Consider the following 20003-nt stretch of genomic DNA (forward strand, 5'->3'; position numbering starts at 1 on the left):
TACAAAGAAACTAGTAAGGTCTGCAAATTTTAAAACTGAATTAGAGCGTTGAGTGCATGATACTTAGACAACGGTAGAGAAGCTGAAGCTCTCCTACTTTATAGCCACAAATTATTAGAACAACTTTATACACTGATAGCAGGGGAACGATTTTTGAAAACAGTGTTGATGGCTTTGGACTCCAGCTACAACCTTTCTGCCAAGAACAATATCACACAAGAAGTCCGGTGATGAAATCTGCTGAGAATATGTCCTCTGGCACTATTCCTTTCCATGGCTCCTCCTCCAAGCACGCAACATCTCATTACAAGGTTCACAGATAGCAAAAGATGTTTCAGTGCTTTCTAATTCTTTTTTACAAGATTAGAGGGGTTTGGTTATCTCCGGGATTAATGACATTCATTAATTAAACTGTCATTATGCCTACTTTTCAACTCTTTTGTAAATACAAACATGGAAAGTATGAACAAGATTTTTATCTGGGTTTATAGAACAAATGTCACAGAATGGCAGCTTTTGGGGAAAAAAACCATGTTTTGAAGTATAGTTCATCAGCACTGCTCACACAATCAAACACACAAGGCTGTACCCACCACACATAGCTACTGCTTTGCCTGTTAATGGGGATAAAGATAAGGCAGCCCCCAGCAGCATGGTGATGGGTGGGGAGGGCTGCGTGCCAGCAGCATCGCTGGGACTGCAGCGCTGCCCAGCCGGCTGGGGACACTGGCACTGGCAGAGGGACAGACTCCCTTCAGACAGCAGGGGTCTTCTGTACCTGGGGAATGCAGGGAGAAGTGTGTCTTCATGCATAAAACAGTTCTGTAGCGAGAGCTGGGCTCTTGGGGTAGGCAAGCATCATGTGGAGAAGCTCAGAGAGCACTCAGGTGGGGCTAGGAAGCTGACCCGTAAAAGGGAAGAGGTTTTGGCTCAAAGAGGATGGATGATCTCCCATTCCCTCTGTGTAGCAGCTAATCCTAGGTGCACCTCACTAGGAGTTTGAGAAGACTTTACAGATTTGCCAGAACTGGGAGCTGAAATTAGTTAATTTTTTGTGCAAACTAGAGCAAGGAACAACATAATCCATAGAGTTACCAATCCTTTGAGACACCAGAGTTTTTGTGCCCAGTTTCTAAACATTATTTCAATGGCATTCACCCCCTCAGAGAAGTCCTCCTTCCCTGTTGGCTGACTTTGGGCCTTGAACAGAGAAACCAGAAATTTGTAGCTTAAACTACAAGACAAAGTCCTAGAGCTACAGGTTGCTGCAACAACAGGACAGAGCTTAGAGAAGGGATGCACTGCAGCCTGTGACCAAAAGGTTACAATGGGGTATGTGAGCATCCATTAGTGCAGTAAAATACCATGGAAATGTTCAGAAAGGTGGACAGCATCACTGTGTCAAGGATCCTAAGCCAGGAAAAACACTTACAGCTTTTTAATTGCATATTCCAAAAGCAAAACAGAAGATTAAAAGGAAACCAGCAGCAGACCTTTGAACTCATTGCTGAACAGCCTGTTCCTCCACTGAGAGCGAAAGATTGTACAGCGCAGGGAGATGAACTACTCAAGCATGTTCTGTTTACAGCTTGGGGGCTAGAGATAGGCAATGAGTACAGTTGCAAAAGGATATTATGCCACAGATGAGCTCAAGGGGAAGAAGTGTCATGCATTTGCAGCTGGGAAGATGACAACTATTATTGCCATGAGCTGCATGCATACTTACATCCAGTTCATCCGGTTATATCAGTATCATAAGTGGACTCCTCTTGCCATTCCTGAACCATTCCATAAGACATAAATTAATCCTGACTATGGTCAAGAATTGTGTTTCCACAACCTCCTCTTCCAGTGCACCGCTCCTCAGAACTAACACTTGCAAGTCCTCTAGGGAAGTGTAGGTTTAGCACGTCATTCCTGGTTCTCAGAACTGAGCAGGAAGAATAGATTGCGGAAGATAGAAACCAGGGGCACTTTCTAGGGTAATAATCCCATTGCCAGGTGAAGAGTTGGGGTTGGCATCCAGTTGCTAACAGTCAGTATAGGTACACCTTCTGTCATTTCTCCACCTGCCAGAAACAACCCCTTTGAAGATTTCACACCCTGAGGTCTTCATTGCAGAGCTACATTTCCTACATTTGAATTATTTCTTCTGCTTGGCAAAGCTGAAGCGACACAACGGCTGAGCCCACAGGACATTTCCTCAGGTAAGACTGATGGAAGGTTTATTGGATCCCTCTGCACAGTGCAGCAAGCTCATCCGTGCTGCTTGTCCCTTCCCAGCAAAGCGACTTGTCTGTCCTCACTCAGCACTGAAAGGCCATTATTGTGGGAAGGCAGTGGAGGACTAGCAGTTATAGAGTGGAGCCAGTAAAGGTTTAGTGGCTTGATTTACCTGAGTTATAACTCAAGAAAGCTTTCAAAACCAGCTTGTCCCAACTGGCTGAGCAGACTAACAAGAGGTAGCGACTGGCACAGCTGGTCCCGTGTTGCTTTCACACATTCAACCTGTTCAGTGAAGGGTTACCAGAAGAGGTGATGGTGGGAAAGCATCAGAGGGCAGAAGGAACAAGAAGGCAGCACTGAGCAAGACATACCAAAAAATGAGAGGAGAAGAGTACTCTGAGCGCCAGCTGAAGACCTGCGTAACTGGCCATGCCTGAATGCTGCGCAGCTCCTCTGAACCACCACTGTCTTTCCTACCTGGAAGGAGGTCGCTGAACTTCAGGATGCACATACATCCTTCCAGGTCTGGTGGCTGCAGAAGGGCTAGAGGCAGCAAGTGCCACTGGCTTCAGAACCTGGGGGATTTCCAGCTGCCACCCCTCTTGAGCTCCTTTTGCTGGAGGCTGCTGCCAGACCTGACTGAGAAGGCGCCTGTTTTTCTTTCATTTTTGGCCAACATCTGAAAGGCTACAGATTTTTTCTTGCCCTTTGGATAGCTCTGTTGATGTTAAAATCTACTCTTATGAAACTTTTTCCATGTCCCCAGGAAATATTTTGTGTGAATATATTCTTATCCTACCCTTATTGATTTTATCTGGAATACTTTTTGCCAAGTCTAATTTTTAGAGCCTTACGTTTATTGTCTTAGGTCCCAGTCATTAAGTGTTTTGATGGGCCCTTTTTTTTTTTCCATGATGCACAGTGCACTTCTCTTCTTTCAAGTGAGGCACAGCTAAGAAGGCTTTGTTATTTCTGTGTCAGTCAGGCTGTCAGTGTAGGCTAGCAGAACAGGGTGAATGAATAAAAGAAAGGGCATCCTGCTACATACTTACATCACTGGAGCTGAAGCCAAAAGAAAGCTGATTTATGTCTAATTAGTTAAGATAAGAAGGAAATGAGAAGGGGACACATGGGAAGCCCTAGACGGTGACTGTGTTTGCTCAAGCTTCTGGCTATGTGGGTTCAAGCTTTAGGAAACCATTTTGTACTAACAACTCCATTATAAATGTCTTGTATTTTAAGAGCATCCTGGATGTTGGACTTGCAGGTTTGTCACTTGCTAATATCTCTTACCTTTCCAGAGCTCTGTGGATGTGTAGGAGAGGGTAACCCCGGACACAGTGGGACTCTGAATGCCCCCGAGTTAGGGCATGTTACAATATCCCCTCCCCGAGTCTCTTCTGCGTTGGTCACCTGTTTGCTTTGCAGACGTCAGCCCATGTGCTTGTCTCATTATTTTAAGGCCTAGCTCCTGAAAGCTATAAGCTGTAGTTACAAAAGCGGATGTCTTCTCTGCCAGGTGCATGCCTCACCTGCAAAAGACAGATCTACTGAGAAATGCCTTTTAAGTCAACTTGTGGAATTACATCACCTGCGCAGGGCTGTGGGCATCCCCTGGCGAGCCCTCGCTGGGCTGCTGGCTTGCTCCCGCCGGCACTGCGGCAACGCTGCCAGCTCAGGCAGACCCTGCCTCCTGCTCCCTTGCAGGGCTGAAGCCACCAAGCAGCTGCTTTCATGCTGTTTGCGTGGATGGCTTACCTGGCTCTGAAAACAAAGACAACTCTGTATGGACTAAGTGAATGCCTGACATAAGCAGCAATGAACAAAAGTGGTAGTGTGGTGGCCGAAGGTGGGGTGGCTGCCCCAGCAGAGCGCCCTGGAGCAGCAAGGAGCCCTGCCTGGGAAAGCAGTGATGCTGGGGAGGGAGGGAGCTTGGCCAGAGCTACCAAGATGCCGAATGACTTGGTGGGTGCCATGTAAAGTATGTTCAGTTTGCAGGGATGTGGAAAGAGCTGTTTTCCCAGGGCTCAGGGAGGCGTTATCACAGCAGAGCTGTGACGATAGCCACTTTCCCAGAATATTTGGAGTGAAAGATACCCTGAACATTTAAATATTATTGATACTAGCAATCTCCAGAGCCTGTTTGATTTGCAAGGGCCTATCACCCAGTCTCCATCTGCCTTTGATGTGCATTCCTGCATACACACAAAGCACATTCATTTCCTTTTGCAGTGTTTTCATTTGCTGCTAGGAAGCGTCTTGGCCCCTCAGACAGGCCTGTGGCTATTCAAACAGCGTCAGTAGTTTTCATATCACTGAGAGTCTTAAACAAACTCTGCTAGCTTTCTGTTGCACTGCATACCAGCATTTTACCATGGTCCGGAGAGTTTTAAATTCCCACAGTAAGACCTATGTCTTCTCTTCAGAAATTACCCACCATCACCACCGCAACTGCCCAAAATACTTGCCTGAAAATTGAGTTCTTGCCAACGCTCCCTGTGGCGTCCCACTTTCTAACACTATAATATAAAACAGGGCTTCCCTCTCCAAAAGAAGTATCAAAGGGTGTCATCAGAGCACACAACAGGAGGAATAAAATAAGGTAAAACTCAAATATATTCTGAAGGTGATTTTAAGCCGAATGGGGCAATGTTAGGTGGAGGCAGTTTTAACAAAGAAGTGTTTCCATAAAACTCTTCCACAGGAAACATCCCTGTAAAACCTAACATGTATGGGAGACAAAGCAGTTCGTCATTTTGCTGTTCCTTATGCCACTTCTACTTGTGCCATTTTTTGTTTTTATATGATGTTCGCAGCAGAATGACTATAATCAACCTGCCAACGGCATTACTGATTCTCAGGGTGCACCACTGTACCTTCAGAAGGTGGTGACATGAAAAGAGGCAAACATGTCACAAATGATGTGTGTTACCAAGGATGTAGAGTGGACCAGCTGAACCTGGAGGAAAGCAAGAGTAGTATAAGTAGACAGTAGGGTTTGCATCACAACAGGCTGGGACCAAAGCCAAGGTAGAACTGTGGACAAGGCGGGCCCAGGGTTGAGGGCCAGGTCATGATCCAAAACATCAATAAACCTTGACCATTGTGCATCAAATGGGAACGCAGGGGTGCAGTCTGAAGTCACGAAAATGTCAGGAAACCTCAAAAGCAAGGAAGGTAGGGAAGAGAATGGCTGGAGCAGGGTAAAGAGGCTGATCAGGAGCAGTCACCAATGCCTACGAGCCCTAAGCCTATGGCTGAGTCTGCTTCTGAGGAGTGCTTGGGTATTCTGCCTGGCCTACAGGTGCTGGACCAGGAAAGTGCAGGTCTCCAAAATATCCTGGGTCACATCTTCAAGGCCCAGGCAGATGGCAATGACATAACCCTTCCTAGCTTGTGGATATTGGGAGCTTGTGGCATTACTCTTTGGTAAGGTGTTTGACTACAAAGCCGTCATGACCATGGATAATGACTAATGGGGGAGGAAAATGAGGAGGATGTGATCAAACAGAAAAAGGTTAAGCAGTGAAACATTACAGTCTTTCCTGGACTGTTGTAGAGTTGGGCAAGAAAACACAGCGTGTGTCAGTGCTTTATCTGAAATCAGGTTCAGATAACAGTGGCAAGTAGGTCTGTGGTTTGAGGACTTCCAACACTTATCTGCCAGCTGAAAAATTAAGGGCTTTCAAGGAGAAGAAATGCAGATGTTCTTGCCAAACTTTCTTGGCATGGTGGTTGATCAGCTTTGTTGCATTGGGGATTCAAGTGGAGACAGTAAGTGCAGAGTGGAAGCGGGGAGGAAACCCCCAGCTGACAAAGAAGCACTCTGGAAAGTGAAAGCATGGAGGGCATCGTCCTGAGCAAGCGTGGTCAAGGGTTAGGTGTACACCACTTCACTTTGATAAACTTTGAGAAGGCAATGGTGTTACCTAACACTGATTTCCATTGCAGGGGACTAATTGACAGAGCGATGTAGAGGGATTTGAAAATTACATTTAGAAGACTTAGGATTTACCACCAGGTATAAGAAATGAGTGTGGGCCTCAGCCTGAAATTACTCTGACTGACACAACAGGGAACCAGATACTCTAAAGGGCAGTGGGCAGTGGGGGATCCTTGCATAGAAACATCCATCTCCAAGGATGGTGGTCAAAAAATACGCTCTTGTGAACAAAGCAGCTCAGAGATGACTTCTGAAGGGAGGATCACTGATGTCTGGAAGGAACTAAGAGCTGTGGACCTCTGTGGGTTGGTGTGACCTTAGGCACCTCATGAGTTGATAGATATTCAGATGTTGGGTCTGGCCACCAGAAATTGAATACGAATCATCTGATTCAGATGGTCTTGCCACCATCTGAATATGTCTGGCCACCAGAAATTGTCCATGTTCCAGTATTTCCAACTGAATTTGTACCTCCAGGATGAAATCTCACCTTTTTATGACAGAGCAGCCTTCAAGTCTTAATTTAAATCCAAGATAGCTGGTTTTGTCTCTCAAGATAGGGCAGACCTGTACTAGAATTTTTACTGAAACTATCTTACTAGGATAATTCCAGCAGAACTACCTCTATAAATTGCACATTTTTTCACTTTTGTAACTGGGAGGTCTCAGAACAGTGTAACTTGCATTTGCCCTTTACTGGGTTTCTGCCGTGCTGTTTTGATTACTTGGATGATAAGTAAGTTACAGAAATATAAACACTGAGGAGAACAAGGACCATCCTGCCTGTTGCTTTGATAGCACAGCCTTAACTGCAGAGTTAGAGGCATCTGCCCCCACAAAGAAGAGCCTGCTGAGTTTCAGTGTCTATGTGTAAGGATGAGGTCACCATCTGCTTCTGCTCCTCCAAAGCAAAAAATACTTCCCTGGAACATTTAATCTCCATTTTGGAGAGTACTGCTAGAGGGGCCACTCACTTGAAAAGCCTTTGATGAACCTGTAACAAATGCCAAGAAGGAAGCATGCATTTTTTAATTAGTTGGAGCAGCAGCCAAGCTCCGAGTATCAAAACAATGATCCAGAAGAGGAACGTCTATGGTCTCTTGGAAGACGTTATGCAGAAATACCATGACTGTCACTTCCTTTGGATTAGATAGACAGATTACCTTGACAAAGATGTCCTGGGGCAAAGTAAATTTAAAGATTACTCTGGTTTTCTAAGAAAAGTGGTGATTGTTGCATCATGTCACTATACATCAATCTAATCCTAAAAACATTATGGATAAAATTTTTAAACATCACTGGAGCATTTAAAGACATTTGAGTATTTCAGGGTACCAAAACATCCATATCAGGTGTAGAACATGATCTTCCATTCACTGTTCTGATAGATACAGATGTGTTCCTTGAAAGCCAACTTAAATTTAAGATCAGTGCTCCCTGTTATCTTTTAAATACTTCATTTCTGAAGAGTGGGGGGTATAAATCTCCAGATTTGATTTGATTCAGAATCCTGTTGTCTACATAAATGACAGGGGCCTGGACTTGCCCTTAGGATGAACTTCACCTTTCAATAGCTAGTTCCAGAGCATCCCTGGATACACGAGCAAAGAGCATTATGGGCTTGCTTGTAGGGAGAGGGGAAAAATATGTCTTTGGCATTGTTAACTCAGTAGAACCACATGATGCTACGTACAGCAATGCATCAGCCAGTCCAAGATTTGGCAGAATACTCACAATGTTCACCCACCCACCAAAATAATGTTTTGGTTTGTGTTTCTAACTTCCTAAACCCAGGGGCAGGAGCATCCTAGCCCATGCACTGCATCAGCTGTCTTGACAATGGCAATGGTATGGCAGTAAACAATAACAGCAGCCTCTGTATCAGGAGAAGCTGCAAGAATGAAACTCCTCACATTTCAGGATCTGACACTATCTGCAGGACATGTGAAGTCCCTGAGGACAGCTCTAGGATTGCACCACTTAACTGCAGTACACAGGGAGTGCAAAGGATTTTCCTTGGCTGACTAGACCAGGCATAGCAGAAACAAGAGGAAACCAATGAATAAAAGGCCATGAAAAGGGAGCTTAGAGTTCTCTGCAACAACTGTAAGGAATAATGTCAAGGACGAGCAAATTCAATGATGGCAATTTAAATTAGTTCTTTAGAAGTGGAGTGGAAGTATCTCCAGGAATGGATGTGATGACAAAGATGACAGAAGTTGCAAGAGGTGTTACCTGACAGCACCTGTTTATACTTGAAGCCCCACCTGCTGTGGTTGATGGAACAGAGCTCCTGTGGGCAAGCAGCAGCACTGAAGATGGACGGGACACATGAAAACACAGATGCTGGTGTGAGAAGGGGAGCAAGAGAAGAGTGTTATCAAGAGAAGAAAACAAACAGATGAGGAAGAAAGGGTAAAAGAAAAAGTTTATACAGAAGTACAAAGAGGAAATAAGCAATAAAGAGGATGTGGTTGCACCGAAGAATAAAAGAGCAACTATCTCCATGAAGAAAAGAGTAGGATAGAAAAGATACAATCTCAAGAAATTGACCTGAAAACTAGTAGCAGACCATCAGCGTATGTCTTAGTCATCAGATTGAAGCAGAACCTAGATGTTTAGGATGTAGTGACTCAAACGGATGCAATCATGTGAACATACTCTAACTTTCCAAGTTCAGTTTGAAGAAAAAATTCTACTGAGCTTAGATGTTCCTAGATGTACTAGCCAGAAATGCTTTCAGAAAGTTACTGAACAAACAAAAGCAATACTATTTTAGTTCTTAAGTTAAATGGGAGGAAATTATAGAATGTCTGATTTTAATATATAACTTGGTACTTCTTTAATTCAAAGATGCAAAAACTACTTGCAGGGAGACAAAAACTTACAGAGAAGCACTCCAGACTTAATTGGCTGAGTATGCTCTCAAAGAAGACATTAGGAAGTCCTTAAAGAACACAGACAAATTCTTATGAGCAAATAAAACTGTTTTGTACATCAGGATGTGCAGAGATAAAGTAAGAATAAGCCAAAAACAAGAACAGATTTAGATGCTGCAATGGAATTTAAAAGCAAAACATTTTTTTCAGCAGTATAATAAAGAAAAAAAAGAACAGGGAAAGAAGTGGAGCCGCAATGGAGCAAGAACTATATAGCAGAAAGACTCAATTCATACTTTGTCTTAGTCTACAGTAAGAAAAATTAAATAAATCATGGAAAAAAGCAAGGCAACTAAAGGAAATTATTGCTTTTGAGGTGTAAACAAAACCTCAGCTACTCTAGTAATGGGTTTCAATCTCCTAAAATCTAGACAAATTAGTTACATGTAACTACAGTTTTGGTAGCTACAGTTTTGGTAGCTAGTTAAGAATGGTGGGATTATGAGTAGAGAATAGTAAATATGATGCCTTTGTTTCAGGAAGAAGAAAATAGTATTCTGGGACAGGACCAGTACTCTGACTTCAGGAGTAGGCATGGCTTTAAAGAACAAGCACAACTGAAAAGAAAGAATAATTAAAGACATGAAAATAATTGCTGAATGGGATAAAAGGCATGGGTTTACAAAGCTAAATTATCCCAGACTGACAAAAGAGTGAATTTTCCCTGAAAAAAAACCCCAACCCAGATCTAAACCCACTGAGTGTCAGCTGATATTTTGATACACTCTCAAATGGAAATTGTTAATATAACTGAGGAAGGTAGAGGATAGAAGTGGGATTAAAAAGTCATACCAGGGTTTCACAAAGAGAAGACAAAACTGGATGATGTTGATAAGGAAACTACTGGGCTGAAATATGTTGTAGGAGTTTGACAAAGATCAGTCTTGGTTTCATCTAATTAAAAGTTTTCCTTTGGGACTTCAGCAAAAAGAAATATTATTCTTCCAATGACATTTGCTAGGGACACAAGTAGTCTGTAATGGTCAACACAATGCAGAACCAGAGTATCACAAAGGAACAAAAGGTAGCCTTGAGAAATAAGTAATAGAAATGGGTTGAAAGTTAACAGTATGAAGGACACCATCACTTGGGGATCAAAAATAATTTCTGCCATATCTGAAACAACAGATGAGAACGGCTTGGGGAGAAGCTATAGTAGTGCTATACTAGTGTGGGGGCAGACGAGCACAAATCACAACCATGAGAAAAACAAATATGTGCCTAGTGTATATCAGAAGAATTAACTTTCACTGCAGATAGCAAATTATGAATATTGGTCTCCAAGACACTTTGAGATCTCATCTGAACCATTGCAGACATTCCTGGTCATCCCCTGTCAAGAAGGATTAATTGAAACAGGATGACATGCAGGCAATGATCAGACCGATGGACAGGAGGGGCTGGTGCCTGCTTAGCAGGGAAAAGAAAATGAATACAAAGTGTTTCTAGAAATACATCAGAAAAGAGTGAACACCAGAGAAAGAAAAATAGCTGTATAGGGGAAAACGGCATAAGATGGAAATCTAAACTAGTTACAAACAGCAGTAGTGTAGATGATAGGATTCTGGTTTTATGACTCAGAAGAGCAAGGCTGTGGCACATCCTCCCAGTAGAAGCAGTAGAACCAGAAATTTGTCTGGTATTAACAGGCAGCAGGATCCCTGCATAGAAGGATTACACCCAACAGGGTTGCCTGAGAATCATAGAATCATTAAGGTTGGAAAAGACCTCTAGGATCTTCAAGCCCAAAGGTCAACCCAACACTACCATGTCTCTTAAACCATGTCCCAGAGTGTCATGTCTACACGTCTTTTAGAGCAGGAGACTGCACTTGCTGGTCCCATGTGCTTCTGGAGGAGAAGGAGGCAGGCCTCTCTTTCTGGTGGCACGACCACCTGTGGATCCTGCATCTGAGCTGTCAGCCTGGTTTAACTAGAGCTCTGCAGTTCTCTCTAGTCCTTGAATTAAATGTTGTATGCATGGAAATCTAAAGGTGTTCATCTTCTGCAGCCAGCAGTGCCTCTCACTCCTGTTCTGCTTTAGCAGTATAATTCATTCCTCCCATTTGAACGAGAAGCTCGCCACATCAATCTGGCTGTTAAGCTTTATGCATCATATATATTCTGTGATTATACTATATCACTGCTGGACATGCAGCATTGACACCATTCCACAGTGGAGGAACATGTACTGTCCTCCCTTCAGGAACACGTATTCCCTTATAAATTATACAGTACCAACTTCTTGCAGTGGAAGGTTATCTCTCTTTAAGTTACAGAAAAAAAAAATACTTCCAGAGTCCATGCATTATATAATAAAGTTATAAGCTGTGCATAGTTTTGCAACATATTTTCCTGGTAACAGTAAATGTCTTCAGTAGCACTGTGAGTGAAGTATAACAAAAACAGCCTACAGTTAGTATCTAAATGAAACAAAGCATAACGCGGATTAAGTGCTACCATGATTTTATCATAGACATGCGATTAGGAGAACTGCTTTGTTTAAAAGTTACAAAATCTTTTTGAAGTCTAAGCTTGGATGAAGCTGATCTGCACAGGAAGCAATCATTCTTCTTACTTCATATGTCACAGTTGTTCTTCCATTTCAGCTCCCTTAGAGTTTGTGCCTTTTTAAGCAAATAAGCTGCTGGGCTGTAGGGGATGGGGCACATGTATATCCCTCATCTTGCACAGTGACTGGTATGTCCAAAAGCCTTGGGTTTGCTCTAGTGCCCAGTCCAGAACCCAGAAACTCAAGAGTCAAGAGTGTTTCATGTTCACTGCAAGCATGTGAATAACTTTGGATTCACCGGTTTTAGGTTAAAAAAAAAAAGAGAATATCAGTGCTTGTGGCAGAGAATGTAGGACATGAGAGGAAGCACGTTAACTGTAACTAGCAGGGAAAGTTTGGACAGCAGCTAAAGGAAAAGCAGCTGAAGAGACAGAGAAGAGGGGAAAAGAAACAGAGGGAATAGAGCGAGAAAGGCACTTGAATATGGGAGGAGCTGGTATAGTTATTCAAGGAGAAAAGCACTCATCCACAGCAGCAGGATGGGAAGGGAAACAAAATGCACAAAATTACAGAAATTTTCAGAACTGGTGTGCTGACTGTGCAAAGCAGGTGCTAAACCTAAAGCACACTTAGGTGCATTCAGGATAATAGGTTAAAATTAAGCACGAATGTAAATTCTTTTATGATTCCTATCCTGGAACAGAAGGCAGGTTAAGAACAGGGAAAGGGTATAACACCTCGAACACACAGATGACCACATAGTTTGCAACTGAGTTTGTAATAGCAAATGTCTTCAGAGTGGGAGCTCATTTACTCAGTCCTCCACCTTGTCCCTTTCCATGAGCTCAGAAGGAAAAAGCAGTGTCAGAAGGTACCCAGATGTGCTGAAGATGTGATCCATGCTGATGCTTTTACTGCATTTTGTGAATTCCTCCTTCCTTCCAGTCTCTGTGTTTTGATACTGGTCCTAGAGCACTGTGGGAAAAAGAATATATGTTTTAGGGAATTTTCTTCTAATTGGAACAGAGCACCATGAAATTTTCACTAAGCAAATAATACTGGTGAAAACCCACCATTTCCTGTCCATAAGAATATTATACATTGACTTTTCCATTTCCAATAAGAAAACCACCAAATATGCTGAAGAAGATTATCCTGAAGTAAGACAAAACCATTGTATTTTCAAAAATTACTCTTGAAATTTTAAAGTAGTAATAATAACAATTAAAAAAACAGACTGAAATATTCCATTCTCCTTAAAGGCTTCTGGATGTTTTCCTTTTCCAAAATAAAATGGTCTTGACACATCCATGTTTCCACGGAAAGTTTCCGTTTTGACATGAATGGCATTGTTTGACCAAAAAACAGTCTTCCACTGGAAAAAATTTGACTAGTTCTTGTGTGGCCATCCACACCCTTTTCTTTCTCCTCAATATCTTTTTCCAGTCTTGATCAGTTAGTTCCCTGCCAAAAAAACTCTGCCTGCTAGGAAAAGTAGCAGAGACAACATGTCTGCTGCTGTTTTGCTCATTATTGTGTGTACCCTGGGCTTTTTCACATCAACCCTTTCCTCGCCAAGACCTCCAGACTGCAGGTTTTCAGGGCAACCACCGCCTCCTGCTCAGCATTTGCACCACTGGACTAGCAAGATGGGGCAATATCAAACTGCAGACCCTATCCTAACACCCTGCCAGAGGAGATGCCTTGCTGCAGGCAATGGGAGTACCCTAGCTGGGACAGGCTAGCTCTGGTCCTCAATAAGCACAGTATGTTTTGTTACACTGCAATTGTGATCTCAGGTTCCTTCAGCTGCCTCAGAGCTGAGTAATATTGAATAAGTGCTGATTACTGGCAATTAAAGGAGTTCTGTATGCAAGCAGCACTGATCATTCAGGCCGGAGGTGGGTGCTGGCATTTATGATTTAAGTGCTTCTGCACCAGCGTAAGGAGGATTTCTAGGAATAGCCAAGGTGGTTGAGTGTAAGCTCTGCACACAGGTATGTCAAGGAAAAGAGGTATTGCACATAGTAGGTCTTGGTTTCCAGTGCTCTGAGTGCATCATTAATTCTATGTCATCCCAAGACAGGTGAGTTCACAGCTCCAGCAGCGCTGGTGCAGAGCCTGAGAAAGATTTATTGCTGTTACTTGAGTTTGTTAACAGATCACTTAGGCACCAGTGGAGGATGGGGCCATTGCAGTGAATGCAGTGGAAAAAATGCCCATAGCACAAAGCCAAGTGCATCTTGAGGAGATGAGCGAGGGAAGGGGGAACGTGCCAGCCGAGTGCCCCCATGTGACCCTCGAACCATCTTCAACTCTGCATTAAAAACAGGTCCTTGTTTTAAAACATCAATTACAGAAAACTTAAACACAGCTAAACATCACTCAGAGCCCAGCTACCATTTGGCTTCAGGTTATGATGACATTAAGAGGGGGTCACTGGGGTGGGATGTCTCACCAAGGTACCCAGCTCAGCCTGGCGAGCCGTCCCACAAACTGCCCCAGCTCCAGCATGAGATTGATGGTGGGTGACCGCCCCAACAAGAGGGCAGCTCTGCTGTGGCAGGAAGGTGTAGCAAACTGTAAATCTCACTGAGTGGTAAGAGCAAACACCATGATGTAGCTCCTTGCTGGAACTTGGCTGGAAGGTGTAAATATTGCCCTCAAAAACCTTCGTGGAACTACTGCTGGTACAGCTGAACGGGGGCTGGGACTGCTGTGGAGACAACAGGCTTGGCAGAAATATTTATGGGTATGAAGCTGCTTAAAAAGAAGGCTGTTCAGCAATCGACTTGTGAGTCTATCTAAAAATATGAGCAGAAGGGTCTCTTATCCCTCAAATATTTTAAAATTAGAAGGTGCTATTTTGTCAAAAGAAATCTTCAAAGCTTTATAATATTTATTCTTCATAATCTGGGTCTTTGATGTGGCATCTTTCCTTGAGTCCATGTTTTGAAGGGAAATCTAAGAAACTCATCTGAATAAAGCAAAGCTTCATAAAACACCATGTCATGCCAAGCCGAGTCACCACTCAAGGACCAATGTCACACCACAGTCACTCCTTTAGGGCAGCACTGTCACTCCTCCAAGCACCAGCAGTACCATTTCCACCAGAGCTTTTGATTTCTGCAGAGCTACCAGGGTCATATGCCCTGAGAATGTCCCTGGTCTCTACCCTGGGGATGCTACAGCCCAGCTAGAGTGAGTGGGATTTTCCTTGGTCACTGGCGGTCTCCTCCAAGAAGTGCTGGGCACCTGCACTGTGGGAAGGAGCTCAGTAGTTTTCCTTAACCATCCTCCTGGTGGGGAAGGAGGAGAAGTTGTTTTTAGGACTTAAACATGGCTACTTCAGAGGTGGCATTCCTTCAACTCCTGAGAGACAATAAACATCGCCCATGAAAGGGACAACATCAACACTAGGGACGCAAAGCTCGAGGTGTTACAGACTGCAAGGGATCCCTCAGCAGACAGTACTGGGCTTTAGCACCTGAGCTTGATTTCAAGTCCACATGTGTCTCTACCCATGACTTGCAATGACCCAGCAGTGGCACAGCACAGAGGTAAAGCCTACAGTTTCTCTGCAGTCAGAACTGCTGGTGGTTTTCAGTGGAGGAGAGGGGAGAAGCCTGTCCTGCAAATCCTTTGCTTTAGACGAGTATTTCTTTCCTTGTGTCAATGGCAATGTTCATCACCGTTTATCCTGGCACTGGCCGGCAGCAGCAGCAAAGCCAGAGGTCTCTTTTGTTTGTAATCTCTGCTGAGCAGATGAATCATTGCTGTGCATCATCAGATTATTTCTGCTTTATAACACCCTGCTCATTTCATTACAAAATTCCAGCTTTGAACGGAGTAAATTAATTTGTCTTTTTCTTGTCTTCACATTCCTTTCAATATTTAGAGTGTGATTTCCACAGAAAAACAGAAATATTGATCTACGCCTGGGGCCAGCTAACATCAGGCCATAGGCTGTGTCCAGCACAGCACTTTCTGGGCACCAGCCACCATTTCGTAGATGGGTTCCTTTGAAATAGACCCGTCTTTGTTATTGAGTTCACATCCTGTCATCACTGACCTTCTGCATCCTTCTGCAAAAGCAAGACACTTCTGGAAAGTTTATTAAGTCCAATCTTGTCTGTCTGATGTCAAGTCTAAAGCCTTTTTTTGTGTGAATTCACCGGGGTACACCCTTTTTTTGTGGCCTTTTTTGTGAATTCACCTGGGTACACCCTACCCATACTACACTGCAGCGTGCATCAGCTCAGGCAGCTGAGCAGCTGCCTTCGGATCAGGAGATGGCTGTGCCTCAGTGGTGCTGTGCTTTAAGTGTTCACTGTACAAAAATCCCCAGAGGATACACTAAAATGAAAAGCATGTGTAGTTATCCGTTGTATTGTCTAACCATACCCCAAGAAGAGCAAAGAACCTCAGGCTCACCAAGATCAACAGGGATCCTCCCCAGACTTTGCAATGAGGCTGAAACTGTACCCGTCCACCATGTGTGCGGTGTGTACAGTGGAAAGTATTCTCTGTAGGAGCTCCAAACAAAGGGAAACTGTTGCTGGGATAAACCCAGTGAACATAAAATAGCTCATCCTCTGGTGTGAGTCTTCTAAGATATCACACTGAGATATCTGCTATCTTTCTAGTTTGCTTTTTTATTCATGGAACTTCTTGTACCAGCTGTGAATTGCTTTGGCTCAGCATAGTAGGAAGGAGTAATCTGCAGCATGCAGCTGGTGGAAAAATAATAGTGGTAATGACGGCCTGGCCAGAACTGTAATGTTGTAAAGCTAAATAGAAAATAGCCAGTGGGATAAAAAACTTTGCTGATGACCAAATATACATACTGGTATTGGGACTAAGACTGTATTTTGTGCCCCTGCTCTGAGCTCCCAGGGGCTAACACAGATGGTTGCATGTGCTCCTGCTATGCTGGTGCAGGCAGGTTATAGCACTGTATCTCCCTCCCATCCATGTCTCCTTCTGCCCCATGCTCTTGCAACAGCATTAAGGGGCAGCAAGCACCGTGGTGAGGTGTGCTCTACCAGCTAGCCTAAGTTTTAGGGAGATCCATACACTGTAGGAGCTGTACACTTCAAGTACTTATTTCTGAGTAAGCCATACACATGAAAAGAAGTATCTCCCAGCTGCTTCCCCATCAACTGCAATGTCCAGTGTCATCTAACAGGTCTGGACTAATTTGGGACTAATGCAGAGACCTTTCTGCTAGCTAGCACAAACCTCTGCAAAGCAGTTCAACTTTCTGGTCAGCACCGCGGCCTCTATTCACAGGGCATGGCAGCTTAGAGAAGTTTGCTTGCTGATCTTCGGCCAGGGTTGGGACTCCACAGTTTTCCATTAAAGAGAAAAAAATATTTTGAGTGTGGCTGATTTTTAACAGAGAAAACAAAACCCAAGAAAATGTTGTATGTAAAGGCTTTTGTAAACAGAACATGTTTTGGAGTTTAATTGAGGCTTTGCATGCACATACTACTGTCAAGCTTAATTTATTGTGCTTCGTTGCTCAAAAAAGCATGGGAGAAGCATCTTCCTGCATGTTAGTTATTATTTTAAAAAGGGGACTCTGCTAGTAAGGGCATTGAACCTTAGGTCACTGCAGCGTAGAGGAAAATAACCCACTTCACCTGTGCATCTCTATTTTTCTTTCTACCTCTGCACGTCTACTTAAAACAGGAGCTCCTGGGTCAGGCAATGCCTAACTGCATGTTTGTACATTGCCTGTTGCGATGCTGCCCCAGCTGTGCCTAGGGATGCCGCTGTACTTCAGTGTTTTATAACACGACTGATAATTCTATACATTTCAGAAGGAGCAATCAAGGTTGTTGAGATCATCCTTATGATTCAGCCTCTGATTTATCATTATTAGACAAAGTCATGCCTACCTCTGCACGAGATTGTGGTGGAATAGGAACAAGGGATTTTCCTCTCCTGGATCTCCATGGTGGGGCCGCAGGAAGCAAAGAGCTCCTCCTTTCCTGTGTCTCAGCCAGCAGAAGACATTCAGCCTGGGAAGTGGTGTGTCCTTCTGGATCCCACAACCGGGTGCCAGAACTTTCATGCTGTTTGAGGGAAGGTCTTGACTGCATGTTGCAAGAAATCACAAGGCAAGCTAGAAATGTCAGACAGTACAAATCACCTTTGCCGCTCTCCAGAGCTTCGTACCACAGTGTGCCTCAAGGAAAGACCAGAAGGACAGAAGAACTTTATCTTCCATCTCAAGACAAACACCCAAGTCTCTGAAATATGAACCAGTTTGTCCTGTCTTGCAAAGCTCAAAACTATAGGCAAAAAAATGAAAAACTGAACCCTGTGGCCAGCTTGCTGCTCTGGAGGATTCTTTCCTGGGCTCGATCTGTTCCTGTGTGTCATTGGGCCCTCTTGGCCCATATCATGCCTTGTCCCATAGCAAATCATACAGACCGCCCTCGTGCCTTTTGTCTGGGACATGTCCCACCACCCCCCTTCGCCCTGCCCAGTGTGGGTCATGCTGAGCTCTGCACCCTGGAGAGGAGCCGGTGGAAAGGGCTACGATAATGAAGCTGGTGCCTCTGGCCAAAGCAGCAATGGCCCTTGCAATGACTCTTTGCTTGTTTCTCCCCATCTTTGTTTCTTTTCATTTATCATGTCTTTTCTCAGAGGCTGGTGGGAATCCCAGGCCAACATCCTTCTCTGGGCAGCTGCCATCCCACTTGCCTGCTGCTCTCCCTTCCCTTTCTCCCAAGGGACATGCTGTGGCTGAGGTGAAAAGTGCAAGCAAACTCTTTGTTAACATTTTGAGAGTACATTATTGAATGTGTTTGTGCATAAACTTTTGGAGGTTCACCAAGTTAACTATGTGTCCTGATGAATACAACCACTTCTGGGACTATCACTTCATTTCACAGATAAGATCGCTCTTTGCTAGTGAGTCATCTTCTGATTTGTTTTTTTGTAATATTGCTTTATTTTTCCTTGTCAAGAGGTAAACACAGCTACAGACTCCAATTCTGTGTTTCCTCGCCTACAGCTCAGGGACACTGTCATTAACTATGCCCCACAGCCGAGGCAGGTCAGAATCCATAGCTCTGGATTTTGAGATTGCTCAACCACACAGATTTGGCAATGTGTTTTGGGAAGAGACTCCTTTTCTTAAGTCACTAAATACCATCAAACAGGTGTTGAGCTGTGCCACTGGAAAAAAAAACAAGCCCACAGCTGTGCGTGTGACTTCTGTGAACAGCAGCAAAACAGATTACTGTCTCCCATGGAGAGAAGAACCTCACAGGAACAGCAGCCATCTCCATACCTACCTGAATGTGTGGGAAGCACAACAGCAAGTAGTTTGTTGAAAAAACAGGCACTGGTAAGTACATTCTACCTGATTTTGTGCTTTTGCCAATCAAACTAGTGAGATATTCAGTCATTTCTCGTCTCTTCACATAGGACAATAAGGAAACAATCAGAAAATTTCATCTAATAAGGCATCTAGCATGCTCTGTCGACAAAGGAGAGGTTTTCTGTTATTCAGATCTCCTTAGCCTTATAAAGGAAACATTTGCCAGTGTACACTATAATACTAGTTGAATGTTATCAACCAGCTATTGTGGTGTCTAACATAAATCCATAGCGCTCCCCATTGTCAATTAGCCAATCCCATTTAAAATATTCTGCCACACTGGAGAGAACTGAAAGCCAGCAGAGGTATATCTTCTTAATCATTGTGCTTTCAGGTTGTAATAGCTAAGTACAGTCTGAAGTGCTGTGGGAAGGAGGCTGGAGCAGCCATGAAACGCTGAGCTTTCCCTACTATATTAGGTAACATGGAAGTGGAGAAAGCTGTGCAGGATTACGAGTAGGATGAAAAATGGTATGTTTCTCTCTCATCCTCTTTGCTTTAGTTCTCTGTTGTACATATTCCAAGCAATTTATGGCTAAGTTTTTAAGTTCTGTTTGGAAAGTGATGGTTAGCTTAAGGCTGGTGACAAGATATCACACATCTGACCTCCACATCATTGCTCCTCTTGCAGCTCAGGCTAGTGTTGAACAGAAGGTGTTGACCTCTGATCATTGTGCAGAGCAATTAGAGAACTGAGATGTGGTGCCCTGAATCTACTTTTTACAATACAGATGTCTATAGCTCAAAATCACTGTCCCCATCAAAGCCAGCATACCTGTAGGAAGAGATACCAAAGAATAAATAAGGATGGGAAATTAATTATCTTCTAACCCTTGGAAACTAATCTTGATTCAAATAATTTACAGAACAGTCAAAGTTGGAGGTACCACAGCACCCAGATATGCATGAAAAGAATGACACTGGATCTTGTTGCTGTCAACCTCATCCTTGTAATCTTCCTGAAAGGAGCATCTCATCAGCAACTATG

General features: G+C 43.6%; 1 long non-coding RNA gene across 1 annotated transcript; it reads right to left on the minus strand.

Moving 5' to 3' along the window:
• Positions 1 to 11440: 11440 nt before the first annotated feature.
• LOC135312292 (uncharacterized) lies at positions 11441 to 18062 on the minus strand. Its single transcript, XR_010371857.1, has 3 exons — positions 17523 to 18062; positions 16861 to 16962; positions 11441 to 12586 (listed from the first exon to the last, which is right to left on the minus strand). It is a non-coding gene; the product is annotated as an uncharacterized LOC135312292 (long non-coding RNA).
• Between the last annotated feature and the right edge of the window lie 1941 nt (positions 18063 to 20003).

Source organism: Phalacrocorax carbo, chromosome 2 (genome assembly GCF_963921805.1).
Source record: "Phalacrocorax carbo chromosome 2, bPhaCar2.1, whole genome shotgun sequence".
Lineage (NCBI taxonomy): Eukaryota > Metazoa > Chordata > Aves > Suliformes > Phalacrocoracidae > Phalacrocorax > Phalacrocorax carbo.